Source organism: Eurypyga helias, unplaced genomic scaffold (genome assembly GCF_000690775.1).
Source record: "Eurypyga helias isolate BGI_N326 unplaced genomic scaffold, ASM69077v1 scaffold39172, whole genome shotgun sequence".
Lineage (NCBI taxonomy): Eukaryota > Metazoa > Chordata > Aves > Eurypygiformes > Eurypygidae > Eurypyga > Eurypyga helias.
In genome coordinates this window covers 1-16,741 of record NW_010237262.1, presented here as the reverse complement: position 1 = coordinate 16,741, position 16,741 = coordinate 1, and the positions used below count along the sequence as shown (strand labels likewise).

The 16,741-nt window shown below is 39.1% G+C and overlaps 1 pseudogene; it reads left to right on the top strand.

Annotated features, from left to right (window-relative positions):
• The first annotated feature begins 6,192 nt into the window (after positions 1-6,192).
• LOC104502528 lies at positions 6,193-8,112 on the top strand (annotated as a pseudogene).
• Positions 8,113-16,741: the final 8,629 nt, after the last annotated feature.

Sequence of the window (16,741 nt, the reverse complement as noted above, 5' to 3'; positions counted from 1 at the left end):
GCTGATCATTGATAAATGTGCTAGCCATAACAGACATGCGTGTAACAACTACACAACCATTCCTTGGCATTCCTCTTGTCCATAACCACATCCTATCTGAGTACTTCAGCTAGACTCATAAAGCAAGATTCATTTATCTATTTTAGGTATTTCAGGATGGAATGAATCATGCCCTAAAAGTGTCTATTTCTCACCACTGACTTTTAAGCGAATTGGTAAGCAGATTCAGACTTAGATGTGTACGGCTAGAGTTATGTTACAGAGCTCAACTCAGTCACCCAATGGGAGCTTGGGTACTACTTTCATGTAGGCAGCCATATGTACATACCTCAACGCAGGCATGTTAATGTGTGAGATGAATCCCACTCCTACAATTAATTGTGAAATGAAAGTCATTCTCCATGACCTGTTTGCATAACCACCCTTTACGTGTTTTCCTTCCTAGTTCCTCAACTATTTTGCTTTAGCACTGCAAAAGACAGAAAAACAGGCTTGTTGGGAACAAGAATGAAGTGGCCTTCTGAAAAGGTTTGGTTTTCTTCTCTCCACCCCAATGAACAACACGAGTCTCACTCTAAACTACAAAAGGGAAGGCTTGGGAGATTAACAAATGCTCCACCAACTCTACTCCCCCACACTCACTGCACTGCTATGTTAGAACTGCATGATATTTGCCTCTCTATTATACACAGGGAGTTCCAAGAACCACAAACATCAAATGGAGTGGTGACAACACTCCCGCAAGACTGATGGATAGCTCAGGTTGGAACATATGATGGAGCACCTCTAGTGGCTTCCCCGAGATCCAGGGGGATTTCGAAGAGTTGGAGGTCACATATCAGAGGACTGGCTGCAGTCAGCCACATACTTACTACATTTGGAAAGCTGCCGTCTAGCAGCACATCACTGAGTGTGGAAGTCAGTTCTCAGAGTTTGTGAACTTCGACAAGAACCTGCAAAAGTTCTGTCTGTACTCTAGCAGTGTCTCCTCCATCGTGTGTCCCCATACTGGATGCCTCTATTTAGCAGATGACAGATCCAGCTAGCCTGTTACATTTGGCCCCGGCAGTCGCTCCAGAGGGGCAAGGCAATGGCGCTGCAAGTATAAGCAAAATAGTCTTAGGAAGATCAGGGCCTTACCTTTACATAATAATTTGCATTTGCATAATGTTTTTTTTTTAATTAACCAAACATTTAAACAGTTTTCTTAAACACATTTATGTAAAAAATACAATATTCCGTTTGATCTTTCCCACTTTATGTGACATACATACAAAAACGTGCTAGCTAGCGGGTATAATCCCGTTCTGGGAGCAGTAACAGCACACAGACATATCACTGTCAAAAGGGTGCTGATTTACATAGTGTGATCAGTAGATCTGCTCTGACAGATTACATATTTTGTGTCTTTATTAACTGAGCATCATTTTTACATTCTGTTCCAGTTAGCTTGTGACAGATAACTATTTTTTAAAATCAGATCTCAAGGCAAAGAAATGTCAATGTGAAAAAATAAATACATTACTCAAGTTTCTTGAAAGTATTGAACTGGATGACACATCGACTTAAATTGGTGAAATCATGGTGAGTACCTTTAAATAGAAATATTTTTGAAGTAAGAATACCACAAAGCATTAGATATTTTATAAAGTTGAGTTAAATTAGTATTAGAAAAATTATCACTCTTACATTTTTATTATGTATTGAGCTGGATCTGTCTTCCTCTGAAGTCACCAGGAATATTAACATCAATTTAATTAACTTCAAGCGAGATTTAGCATGGAAAGAGTTATTTTACCATGAATAAAGGAGAAAAGGAAGTCTGCATCTCAGCTTTTCCAGCAAGGCACCGAACTTGGATCCACAGAGATATTTAGATATCCAGCTCCCACTGGACAAGAAAAAGACAGGTAAATATATTTAAGAACCTGGAACTCATTAGCTTTGAGCCATATTGAACTCAAAATGTATTCACCATTTCCCAAGACAGGTGAATGGTAAGCACAGAAATGTGAGAAAACAGCAATATAAAATCATATTATAAAAAAGGAGTCACTCAACCTCTGCAACAATGAGCCTGGATCCATTTCCAACATTCGTTATGAACTATCAGAACTCATGCCTACTAACAGCCACGTGCAGCTGGGCAGGTGATGTTCAGTGTTGGACTTTGTGTGCCACTTCTAAAAAACACCTCCTCCAAAGCCACTGAGATTGCTTGGCTGCAAGCACTCCACAGGACAGAGCCAGCCAGGGTGCCACCAGCTGAAACACCCTGTGTGAACCACGGGTGACATTCTGATCTCAGTTATACCAAAGTTAATCAGAAGCACAGAGATGCTAATAGGATCAGAATCTAGCTCAGTGTCAGCATAAAGACTGTGGTTGCTCACTGGACTGTCTCAGGTTACTAACAGATTACTCTTTACATTGCGTTCTTGGGTCTCAGAGGAAAACTGTGGTAGTGTCAGGACAGTTTTCAGTTATCAGCCTTTATTTTGAGTGTGTGCTGTACAGATCTGTGCATGCCAAGGTAACACAGAAATATTACTAATTTTTTTTCCAGAAAAATAAGTTAACTGAATGAAGGGAACTTGGTTATTTTCCCCTCTATTTTATCCTGGTTTTAAACTATGAGGCTGTGCCAAATATAAGTTCATTGTCTCTTTCATTCACCTTGTGCCTGCATGTGGAATTTGTTTTGATCTTAAGTATAACTTGTTTAAATTCTGCAATCATGGCAAAACATGTTTTTTCCCTTCTATCACTTACATAATTTTTTAAAGATACCCTCTGAAAGGTCATCTTATCTCAAATTAGTTTCATCATATGTGGTGTTTATGTAGGTACTAGATGATTCTGTTCTCACAGAAGTTTCTTGCCTACATTATTCTCTCCTACTGAAAAAAATAAGCCCACAGAATGAACCATAGAAGGAAATTTTCCATGAGAACCTCAAATGTTATCCCAAATGGAGCCTGAGGTTCAAATTCGGTTGCTACAGAATATGCCTTGTGGTATGTGCAAGCCCTGCAGATTTCAAGGAACACTGAGACTTAGAGATTTTAAAAAAGGTCACAGCAAACTCATCAAAGGGTTTGCTCCTTTCCATGAGTCTGGTTTCTCAGTGGGCCTCACCTCACGTTCACAGAAGTTGTATTACACACATTCCTTCTAGTCAGAGATCTCTGAACTGCCTTTGCTTTAAATGAACAGCGTAACTCCTTATCTACTAAGCACCTTCAGTCGTTGGCTTCAGACTTTCCAGAAATATTCTACCACGGGATGTAAAGATGTTACATGACAGGAAACAGAAGGTGAATTATCCACGTGAACTAAAGGTGCTAGAGCTTGGGGGAAAAAGAGATTGTAACACTGGACGAAGCAGTAACCAGCTGTGAATATATCATGACTCATTACCTCACCACCTCACTACCATGCCAGTGGAGCTTTGTGGATGTTGTCATTTTTATATCTGAGTATCTTGGAGTATTAACTAGAAATGAACATCAGCATATCAGATGAAGTCCTACTTCCTAATGCTTTCAGAGATAGATGAAAATCTCACTGTGGCTCTGCTATAAATGTTTTTCAAGACCTCAGTGTTTGTGAGGCATCCTTAATTCCTAAATTGAGGATGATTCTGTTACTGGCAAATCTCAGAGATTCAGCCTTGTATTGCCCTCTGATAATGTTACAGACACTGCTAAAGAGCAGGCACATGCTATGAGAGTTGATGAAATGGAAAAAAACAGCAAAGAAAGTCCACTCTTCCATGAGTAGTCCATGATCTCAGGATGTCTGCATAGCTGGCAGAACACCCATCATCCTTAGTGAAACATCTTCCGAGCATTTCAGTCATACTGAGACAGAAGTTTCTGTATCCAAAACACATCTTAGGTTGCTAGAATCCAGCTGCAACACAGTTCTGTTACGATGTTTAAAGTGCCATTCAGAATGTAGATGAGATGGCTGTGCTAAATAGCTTTATCAGTTTCAGTAAAATACATCCAGAGGACTGCAAAGAAGCATTATTTTAAAGCAAAACAAAAATATACAGATTCTGCAAATTTGTGGAGGTGCTGGGATTGTATTTTAATGTAATCTAGTCACTATAAATAAAAAAGCTACTGGTAACATATGACACAGTAATCCTCTTTGAGGAAGTACAGAACAGTCAGAGCTCCTAGCAGAACAGGCATGGCAGTGTGGCATCTTAAGCATGGCCTAGGCATCTGTGTCACAGTGGGTAAGGGAGAATCATTAAAAAACATGGTTTCACTGCAAGCACTGACAGGGACCCAAAAATTTAAGAGTCTTGCATAAAAAGGGATCTTCTAACCTGCATATTTAACTTTTTAATTTTTACCTATTCCAGTCATCACTGCTGGCTTGTCCTTGGTGAATAAAAGAAAGTCTTGATTTTGAATGTCATCTTTATGAGAAAATCCACAAAAACCAAGGAGAGGCGAATGAGAATATGGTATGATTACATAAATTTGAGAGTTCTTTATTGCTATTCCCCATCGTGGAAAAAGGATACTAAAAAAATTCTTACAATAGCGATCCAACACCCTTCAACAAGAGGGCTGTTTTTCCCAGGTAGTGTCAAAATATATGAAGTATAAATTAGCTAAAGATGCAGACTGCATATAGCTAAGTATTACATCTTAGCTGTAATTGTTTTATCAATCATTTGAAAACCTCTGCCCAGGTCTGATCTATTCACATTATTTTTGTTATGCAAGCAGAAGACGCAAGTTACACCCAAGCAGAAAGGAGATGATGGCAAAGCCAGAACAACAAAAAGACACTGAGGATGGGATTCAGTTACCTGTACATAAGCTTCTAATGCCATCTTAGACAGTCTAGGGACTATCTAGGGATCATCTCTTTGTTGCCAGCTGCCACCCCAGAATGGCACTACTCTTCTGGAAGCCCTATGCCGTATCTGCCAGCCCAGTGTGGCTGTTTCAGATATCCTAGGGCACTGGAAATAGTAATGGTTGCTTATATTTAAGCAATGGATCCAACCCTGACAATTTATGTTCAGCGATATGCAAGCTCTGTCCAAGCTAACCCCAGAAAAGGATATGCTGAGGAGGGACGAATGGAGACACGCGAGGGAATCCGTATGAACCGGCTCTGGTCCTGAAACAATACAGCTGAAACAAATTGGCGTATCCTCACATGGCCCCACTGTGTTACGTGAGTTTATTGGCTGGGTCTTAGTCAACTCAAGGGTCTTTGCATGATGGGGGTTTTAGGGGTTGGAACTAGATGATCTTTAAGGTCCCTTCCAACCTAAACCATTCTGTGATGTTATGTTACATACTGTAAAAATTGCAGAGTTTAAGGACACAGAAAAATTTTGGCTTCCTCTTTGCATTTTGACTATATGATGAGGGAACAGTCCTCAGATACAGGTGTCCGGGAAGACCAAGAAAGAAATCCAATGTATATTTCGAATTACACCAGGAAATCTCTCTCAGTAAAATGAACACTCCTCAGCTGTCTTCTAAACTATTTTCCCTTTTTTTATATCTCACCTTCCTTCATTCTCCTGTAACTACTAACAGAAGAGACCATGATTTCCCTTTTCTAGTTTCCTTTCATAGCCACTTAGGATCTTGTATTTATTAAACATGTTGTCCGTCAGGGATTGCAATCTGCCTTGTACCATTCTCAGGTATGTTTAAATCTTCTTTTGTTCTTCCAAGGCTGGCTGACAGAAGTGTCAGGTCATTACTTCAGGCTGTTGCTTAACACTTAGGCTTAACAGTGTATGATCTCTCTCCAGCCTTCACCAAAGACCTTCATTCACTGAAGGTCAAGGTATTAGAGAGTTATTTTAAATATACTCCCAGCAGTGAAGAGTTAAAAATAGACTTCTATGAAAACGTACAGTAATTGGTTAAACCTTGTTAGCCATCACATGCAGATGATAACTCCTCCCAGGAAAAGACACAGCAAAAGCAGCTTTGACATGGATTTATACTTAGAAGAGCAGCTGCAGGCTTACTGGGAAGGAGTTCACAATATAGCCTCTTGGATTATTAGCAGAAAAAACAGCTTGATTCTGGAAAGGAAGGGAAGGAGATACAAGAAAAAATTTCCCTCATCGCGATCTGCAAGTGAATTCCATGGATTCTCTACTTTGAACAACCACCGGTAGACTGCAAGCTTTAAAAGATGGAGCTGGGAAAGGCAAAGCTGCTGAGAACTGGCCTCAATGCTTTATATCAGGCCATTCACCCCATGCATGGAATTGCCTGGACAGATGGGAAGCAAGTGATACTGACTGCTTTATACTATCATAACAGAGAACTAAAGTTTGGAGACTCGAGTATTGTTGGTCAGTTCGAACATGTTCACGGGCTTTACTGGGGCCCATGCTGCTCTACAGACACCCCAGCTCTGCTCGCGCTTCAGCATAAAAAGCATGTTAGCGTTTGGCAGCTGGGCTACAGCGCTGCAGAGAAGAACAAACCCTTGATTTCTCAAACTTGTGAAGTTGGTGAGCCGTTTCCACTGCTGTCTCAGGGCTGTGTCTGGCATCCAAAGAAGGAGGTCTTGGCTGTGCTGACAAAAAGAGATGCTTCAGTCTTGCATGCTGTTCGGACTGACAATACTAGAGTTAAGGCAGATATCAAAAGCAGTGGGCTTATCCACTGTGCTTGCTGGACTAAGGACGGTAATCGTTTAGTAGTTGCTATAGGCAGTGCCCTGCATTCCTACATATGGGATGATGCTCAGAAAACTCTAAATACCTGCTCCTTTTGCCCAGTCTTTGATGTGGGAGGCTATATCTGTGCTATAGAAGCCACACTGGATTTCCAAATTGCTGTAGCTACTGAGCTTCCTTTAGATAATATCTGTGGCTTGAATGCGGGCATTGCATTTGATCTGCCATGTGCTACAGAAACTGGTTCTTTAACCTCACAGTCTGCTCTGGTGCTTGGTGATGAGGAATACTCCATGGACCTGCGAAGAAAATCCACAGATTCAGACAGATCAGCTGTCGAGTCAGTTGCTTCTTCTTCATCTGGTCCTGTGGATTTAACCCATATCCTTGCAAACCACCGTCGGTCTGATCCCGGCCCTCTTATTACTCTGAAACGCAAAGACTCTGCCGCAACGAATGGGCAAGATTCTTCTCACTTGATCTTGGTGACTTTTGAGAGGAAGGTAACCACCACCAGGAAAGTCACCATCCCAGGTATTCTGGTTCCTGATATAATGGCTTTTGACCTGAGGGCTCAGATTGTGGCAGTAGCCTCTAATACCTCTAACATTGTTTTGGTGTATTCAGTAACCTCTTCCTGCATGCCTCATATTCAACAAATCCAGCTGGAAAAAAATGAAAGACCAAAGGGCCTATGCTTTTTGACAGATAAGCTCCTACTGATTCTCATTGGCAAGCAAAAGTTCCCTGAGCCTAGTCTCATTCCATCTTCAAGCTCAGACAGGTATGTAATGCGTCTGATGATCAAAGAACTGATGCTGGAGGAAGATTCTTCAGCATTGCCTGAGACTAAGCAGAATATGTTTTATAACTTTGAATCCTCTGTTAATATACCTGGAAAAAGAAAGTTTTTTGAAAATCTTGCTACAGAAGACCAACCTCAAAGCCGGGAGCTGTTAATACCAAGGAGCACAGTTATTCAATCTCCTAGTGGCAGGAGAAGACTCATCGAAGAAGTAAAGAGCCCTAGTTATGAGCAGAGCTCCTCATCAAGTGTGAGCGACCTGGATGAAAAAAGGCTCCCAGGTGACCCCTCGGTAGCCTTGGAAACACTGGATGCTGAACCTACCAACCGTTCTGTGTCTCTTCTTGGTTATGGAACATCAACCAGGCTTTCCAGCAGACCAACTTCCCCTAAAGTGCAGTTCAATGTGGTCCAGGAAACACCAAGTTCTCCTAAAAACAACAATTTGCCAAGTGAAAGAGGAATGAGTCACCTATCTAGAAATTTAGAGAGGCTTTGTGGCAGCTTCAATGAGTTACAACTGAGTCTTTCTGAAATAACAGACTTTGCTAAAAATGGGAGGAGGATATCTTTAACCTATCCATGTTCACAGGAACCACCTGTCGTTCGTATCACTTACCAGGTAACTTTGTTGTCAGCCTAAAAATATTGTGATAGGACACTGAATTTTAAAACAATCTTGTATTTACTTAGCTTTAAGTGAAGAGAATGCAGTTCAATTCTTATCAACCCACGAGAAATGTAACCTGAGTTTGGCAGCAAGCTTAATTTGAAAAGGTATTATCATTTGTCATTGAAACAGTAACTCAGGATGATGTGGATAACTTAGATACTTCACATGGGAGATCTGTGTCTCTTTGTCCTCTGATTACACACAACTGTCTAGGATAGTAGCTGATTTTGTGTGCATCTATCAAAGAGAGAAAACAGAGCTGAGCAGTTGTTACTGTACAAAAGGTTGATACGCTAGTTTAGTGTAGAGATGAACCTATGAGTAGGGTGGTACTGTAGCCCGCCAGAAACATAATAAATTCAAACCTGAGCTCAGATCCAAAGTTTGAAGGTAGCTAGACTATCATGAAGGCTGAAACAAAACATTACTCCGAATTTATGGAAAATTCAGGTGGGCATGGTATGGAGTTGGCTTATTTCTACTTTAATTTCTCACCACTGATCTCCACAGAGCTGGACATGCTCAATTTGTAAAACATAGTATCACTTCAAATTTTTTGGGGGGGGGGAATTAAAAAAAATTCAATATGTAATTATAATTCCATTAAACAAAGAGACCAATGTCAAATCATCATGTTCTTATCCCACCCTTCTTTTGGCAAAATTCAGTAAGAATTTCAACTAAGGAATGTAGGTTGGGTAATTATTTCTGGCTACTATTCTTAGTATGATTCACAGTAATACTACCATTACACTGATAATATTTTTGGTCATGCTGATGCTAGTGGTATTGCTGCTAAAACTGGGGTCCCTTTCAGCATGTAGATGCCAATTATAAATGCGTTCTTATCTACTGCAACATAAGGAGCATTATGTCAAGGTAATAAATTCCATTGTGACGATGCTGAAGTATGTACTTCTCAAACAAATTTGACTTCCTTTTACTTTAGGGGAATCCATACAGACATCTGAGTCCCCTCCTTAAACACTCATTAAGGGAATGGCGGCTCAATTCAATCATAATCATTACTTCTTAGCAATTGTTTGCTTGGCATTTAAGCAGGTTCTAGTACGTTAGGTACTCTGGATAAAAGCAAAACGTTTGATCTGAACTAGTCAAGAACTTAACTTGAATACATTATACAAATTCTGGAGAAAAAAGGAACATGTCTATTTTAAATAAATTTAGCATTTTATTTGCCAAGAAGCAAGCCCTTCTGTTTTCCAGCATGTTCAGATTAATTTAGATTTCTTAACATGAATCAATTTATTTACTTAGCAAGCAGCCCTGTCTTTTGGATTCGATTGGATTAACCTTTCCAATGAGAAGTTTTGGTTGTGACACACAACATTAATCTACAATCTGAAGTCACTGTCCATGTTTGGTGCACAAGCAGTAAGGATTAATTATCCTGTTTTTTTCTTTGGAAGAAAAATAAAAAATAGTGCTTCTAAAATACTGTTAGACTACATTTAGAAAGGAAGACTCTTATTTATCTGAACAGGTTAGTTTCACCAGCAGAAAGCCCTGCCAGAACTGCATTGTTATGACTCAGTAAAAGTGCCACTTAATGTCTTTCCTAACCACACAGCTTTTCTGTGTAAGTCTCACAACTCATGCCTTGCCTAGTTCAGCCCCTCTTCTGAAATCTAACAGGATCACAGCATGATGCCAAAAAATAATGAATAATAGACTGGTGACAAAAAGGCCTCCAGACAGACAGGAAAATATTTGTTTCATAGGCAGCTAATAATTTTCTCAGAAAATAGTTGTTTTGATTAGTTTGGATTCAGACATCTGAACCTTGTTCCTCCTTCAGGAGTTGATTAGTGCTCTGTGAGCTCAGAGACCAGCTGGGCTGTGGGTTCCAGCCAGGCTCTGTGTTCACAGTGCAAAAAGTCAGGAAATGGCTTTATTGCCTTATGATATAAATATCAGCCTGTGGAAAACATTCTAAGCTTTAGAAACACCGCAGTCCAGTCAATAATATGGCCATTATCTTTCAGCTTTTTTCTGCCAGGTGCATGTCTTCTTAAGTGTTTGCATAATCCCTAGCACAGCAGAGACTCAATCTTGATTGAGAAATCTATTATACTATAAAATATAATGATCGGTACTGCATAACCATATTTATGCATTAAAAACATAAAAGGAAAGTTTAAAACATAATAGAAAAAATGTAGCAATAATTAACGGGCAATTACGAACACTGTTGTGCAGAGGCATTATTGACATATTTATGTATGTTCCCAGTTGTGCTTAGAAAACCATAATATAAACCAGAATGTGTATTACTTAATAATTCATAATGTCTGCTCACTAAATAGTCTTCAAAACCTTTGTTTATTCTGTTAGTGCTAGCCTACCTATAAGTCCTCTGAAGTCATGTCCATGCAGTACCACCAGAATTTATATTCTTTGTAACCCATAGCCATAAAAGAAAAACATGATCACTCACACTTTGGAAATGTCACTGCACTATCACTTGTGTAATAGCATTCAGCTACCAGAGGTGACTTGATCATTCAACCCTGAAAAGCAAATATTATTGCTCTTTCATCACATACAGACTTGTGAGTCAGGATAGTGTGGGAGGGCAGACAGACAGATGCAGTAAGAGGATATTATTTAAAAAGAAAAAAAAAAAAGAAGGGATAAGGATCTGTAACAGATTTGTTTCTGTTTCATTTTGCAAAAAGATACTTTTATCATCCCTTTCACCCAGAAAAGAAACAGCTGCAGAATATTTAAACTAGCCTCATTCAAAAGCTAATTGCAGTGGAAATAAAGCCAATCCAGATTTGAAATTAATGGCATTTAGGCAAACTTCTCCAGGAGGAGTAATCTTAATCTGAAGAATATTTTAAAGAATATCCTAGATTTTGTTCGCAAGCAGTATTATGTCAAAAGTCTGTATCACAGAGAGCATATATTGCATAATTAAACAGGAAATAAATATCTTCTCAGCAATTAGTCACCATGATTTCCTTTTCTTAGCACTCACCAGTAATAGTACACAAGCCAATTTGTACTTTTATAGCATCTTCATACAATTTACCATGGGAAACTTTATTGCCAAGGTCAGCTAAAAAATCAACAGTTTTTTACACAGGGCTGGGAGATGAATAGAAACCATCCAAACATATGGCAATCAGGTTTTTCTGATAGAAATACATGAAGTGGAGATAAAGAAGGGGAGTATAAGAGTGGCACAGTAAAATGAACAGAGACCAGGCCGCAAAGATCAGCTGTAATAAGACCATGAACCTTCCTGAAATCCAAAGGGCAATTCTGACTCGGGCTGAACAACAGAAAGTCATGAAAATGATGGAAGAGAGGTGATGTGACTGCTCCCTGGAGTAAGAAACTAGTCAGCCATCCTGAAATTTAGAAGGAAGAGATTTAGGATGTCCATAAAAGGAAGACCTGAAGTAGTCAAGACAAGGTGTGATTAATGCATGGATAACATTTGGAGCAAAGGTTTAGGAATTTGTTATGAACAAATCCCAACGACAGTGTTCTCAGACCGATCAGTAGCAGACAGGCAGAGTTTGTAGAGGAGACACAATACCTTTTAATAGACCAGATTTGTTTGTTGGCTACATAGACTCAAAAGAAAAGCAATATGTAATGTCAAAAAGGAATCCAAGTCTTTGTACTGTGCAAAGAAAGTAGAGTCTGAGTTAAAAAAACACCACACTCAGAACGTAGTGATCGTGGAAGCACAAGCATGAGGACAAAGGGTAGATCTTGGATGACAATATAGCTGAAACTGTAGTTGCAGAACTATTAACAGGTAGCCAAGACTACAGAAATCCTAGCATTGTATCATCTGAAATGATAATGTGCACTATAAATGCAAACTGTGCTGGGATTTAAGCATCCCTGAGCACCTTAGAGCTCTTCAAGTGTAAACATTTTATGGGCTTATGCCTCTCTGACAGGTTAATTAGGGTTGCAATTGGAATGTCCCACGTAAAGGGCAAGCGAAGATACCAAGACCTCCATCAAAATAAAATCAGGATCCACCAAAAATCCAACAGGAATGACAGCAACAGTAGAAATCTTGACGGGAAAGGGGAGCAGTGCAGGCTGCCAAACCTAATCCATACTGCCCGTGTCAATGCTGCACAAGGCTGAATGACACACAGCATTTGAAGTATCAAAAATCATAGTTCTCATTCTTCTTCAGAGCTAACTCTCCTTTCATTGTCTCCTGGCCCAGAACCCCCACGTCTATTTAATTTATCATTTTCTTCTCATCCTACACAATTAATGGAGGGGCAAGACGAAAGCAAGCTGACTAATAGGTACTGAAGTATCAAACCTGAAATTACCACCGAAGCACAACACAAAGAACTGAAATCGAGGGTTTAAGAAAATGAGAACAGAATTCCAGGCAACTACATCACTGTTCCTCTTACAGTGAATAGATACGACTCACTAACCTGGTACCTTTCCTTTGTAAAAGAGCAGATTACTAACACAAAGGATATGAAGAATATTTAAAATACCTGTAATTCAGTACAGTTCTTGAAATGGTGCCATGAGGGAAATTATTTTTCACCAGCAGAGAATAGGGATTAATAGAATAAATACAAGTTGGTTAAGGAATTATCTGAAAGGAAGACAGTAAATGGTTGTAGTAATAGAATAGAAAATGGAAGAAATTTACTAGAGGATTTTTTCATGATCGATCTTCAGGATAATCTAAAAGGTTCATTAATGATCTGATAAAATATGGTAATAAAATCTGCATATGGCATAACGTCAGTAGTAGGATAGGAAGTGCTTAACAGAGGATCAGGATATCACACCTGTAATTTGATGACCGTAGTATCTAGGATTAAAAAAATGGATTGAAATTAATTAATATGAATAGTGATATATTCCAGATTCCATGATCTTTAAGGTCCCTTCCAACCCAAACCATTCTATGGTTCTATGATTAATAGAAGGAATTTCTGCTATGAACTGGATATTCAGGACCTGGAAAGAACCAGGGATGACAAAAGCTTGCACGTGTTAAGTGACTGCAAGATGATTACGAATCAAAAACGCAACACGTCTGTGTAAAGAACAAAGGCGGTCTGGGGGTACATCAGTGGGGTGCATCCAGCAAGTAATGCAATTCTGGGCAACACAGCTGTGAGGGCTCATCTGGAAAACAATTAACGTTTGTAGACACCCACGGGCAAGAAAGATGCATTTGAACTGCAACAGATCACTAACCCAGCGTTAGTGAAAACCATTCTGATTGGTAGCATATTCTTGTTTATCTCACTGTTTCACCAGTTGTTGAATTTAAGTTCATGAAGATGATTTTAGCATCCAGGCAAGTCTAGGCAGTGCATTAGAAAATACAAGATAAATAGTGGAAAAGGTCAAGAGGCAGAACAAGCTGACTTCTCAGTGGGGTTCAAAAAAGTGATAAAAGACATGTTTATTTATCGTGCAGACAAATGGTGTCTAACATCTAATCCAGGAACCCTTTTTACATTAGCAAACAATTTTTTTTTCCATATATATTTGCATTCCAAAACATGAGTTTTGACAGAGTTTGGCAATGCTGTGATGGGCTGGCTGCAACCCAGAAGACCCTTTATAGGCTATAAAATCTGATCAAGGGGCAGGCTGACACAGATGAAGAAAAACAATTCTTGAACTGATGGTTTCTTTCTGCTGGATTTTTGTGGAGGGAGAGTTAAACCTGACAGACTACAGGAAGTTGGCTAAAAAGACTTAATTTGAAAGAATCCACTCATCTATGTGGAAATATATTTGTTTCTTCTGTGATGAATATGTTCTTAGTCTACCAATAAACTCTGGTTTAGGATAAACCAACCAACATGAAGGGCTTTTAATGTGAGAACAGCAAGGCCTCTGGCTTCTACTGGAGACAAATAGCGAGCAGGATCAGGAATTTAGATTTGACTAGGAAATGGTCTTTGGATTAAGGCATGAAAATGGGAAGTACTGAGGTGAGATTTTAGTTGTGTTTCTGTTCTGTCATGAATTATTTGCATGACCTTGAGTAAATCTCCTAATCTTCCTGTGTAATGACTTGATCATCCATAAAATGGGAATACTAAGTTACTTACCTCTCAAGAAGGCACGGGTTTAAATCAGTTAATATATGATATGTTGTGTGTGAACATATCCCTCAAAGAGAAGACGTTAGCATCACTTAAACTAAATATTAAACAAAAAAGGATAAATAATTAGAAATTAAAACAGAGAAATATTCTTGACCTGATCGAATTTGCCAGCAGACAGAAATAAATGTAAAGATGAATAAACTTATCACTATAAACAGAAGTATATGACAAAGACAGCGGGAATGGCTAATGTGAATGCTCACAAGGGATGAAAGACAAAGAACTCTGAAACTTAAGCACTGAGGTCTGTACTTGAAAAAGCAGTTAGGAAGAAAAATAGATGCCATGTAGCTATGTATATATAAAAATGTCTTCCATTTCCCATGGCTGTTCCAATAATAACTTGCCAGGCTAAGCAGAAAACATACTACAACGAAGTCATCCTCAGTATAAATTTCCATCCAAGTGATTTCAAGTCAGCAGAAACAGAGCAAGATTGTCTTCTGATTATTCTTGAGTTGAAGGATAACTACATGAAAAAATGAACCACTTGGGTAAGACAACGTGCCTCTCTCAGTTACAGTCCACCTTTTTTTATAATTCATTAACTGAAGCACAAGTGTGGATAAATTCTGCTATTTCAACCTGAATTCAGGAAAATGAAATAGTTGTTAGTTGTACTAATCCACAATACACAGCAATGGGAAGCTTTGCACAAATACCTATACAGGCAAATAGCATCTTTGCAATGCAAATGCAAAGCACATGCTCATGTGCTGAACATTCAGCCCATTGAGTTTTAAGTGTATTTCGGTTCAACAGAATACTATATAATTTGAAGAGATCTAAAAATATCAAAGAAGTTCTGTTACATAGTTATAGCTGTAATAAAAAGTTACTATAGGTTTATGACTAAGAAAAGGATACTTCATTGATGTATTCCTTGGATATTTCCCTATTAATTACACAGAAACAAATTTCTGGCTGGTTTGGATGGGGAAAGAGATGAGAAGACCTTTGAAAGTTGGCAGTTTTCAAAATTGAAAGTTTTAACGGAAAGATATTTTTACGGTTCTTACAGCTTCAATCAGTCATGGCAAATAAATAAATAACAATCAGCCACAGACTATCTGCATGGGCAATTTATGACAGAGTGGGGAAAAAATACTTTTGCAACAGTTGGCAGACATTCTGATTTACAGGATTCAATAAGACTGCATGACAGCACACATACTATGTATAGAAAAATGAAAGGGATTGATTTAGAAAGGCTGTTACACAGCAAAAAAAGCACGTGTTGACTGAGAGCACAACTGAGTCAAAAGACAGCACAATTAGAAATGAAGATGAGCATTGAAAGAGACATTTATTTAGTAAAAGGTTAGATTACTATGCACAGAAATAGAACATGCAGTTGTGACTTCATTCAACTGTAAGTTTCATATTAGCAAGAAAGATTCAAGGGTATGAGGTAGACACAGACAAGGTAGGACTGGAACAGGAGTTAGGATAGATGACATCTTTTCAACCCATTCTAAAACATTAACTTGGGTCCCCTCTGAATGTACAAACCAAAAAGGTTTGAGAGAATGAGAGAAATAGACTGTTAATTTAAATAACAAATACGTTAAACCTGAGGGCATTGCAAATAAAAGGGGTGCCAAAGGGAAAAAACCACTGTAACACATGGGAACTATGCAGGCAGTACGGAGAGAAAAGGACAAAATTAAATTCACTGACAAAGTATAAAAAGATTGTTTAGGAGAAAATGTCCAATTCGCATGTATTTTATAATAGCAATAAGTCACTGGGAAATTTTTAATGCTAAAATGACTTCGAAATGCTAGCAGATCGGAAAATGTAAATGCAAATACATAACCACTCCATATCTATCGTAGCTCATCTATTTTGTGGTCCTTGCACTTTGCAGTAATCAGAAAGATGGACCACAAAGGTGTCAATTCTCAAGGCCATAAACTTCATGAAGCATGAGTATATAAGGCCTTTGTTATAGTACCCCACAACATCCTTCTCTCTAAATTCGGAGAGATAGGGATTTGATGGATGAACTGTTTGGTGGATGAGGAAATGGTTGGATGGTCACATCCAGAAGGTAGTGGTCAATGGCTCGATGTCCAGATGGAGATCGGTGACAAGTGGTGTTCCTCAGGGGTCTGTACCGGGACCAGTACTGTTTAATATCTTTATCGGTGACACAGACAGGGGGATCGAGTGCACCCTCAGCAAGTTTGCAGATGGCACAGCGCTGTGTGGTGCCGTTGACATGCCTGAGGGAAGGGATGTCATCCAGAGGGACCTGGATAATCTCAAGCAGTGGGCCCATAAGAAAATCATAAGGTTCAACAAGGCCCAGTGCAGCATTCCACACCTGTGTCAGGGCAACCCCTTGTATCAACACTGGCTGGGAGATAAAGGGATTGAAAGGACCCCTGCCAAGAACTTGGGGTACTGGTGGATGA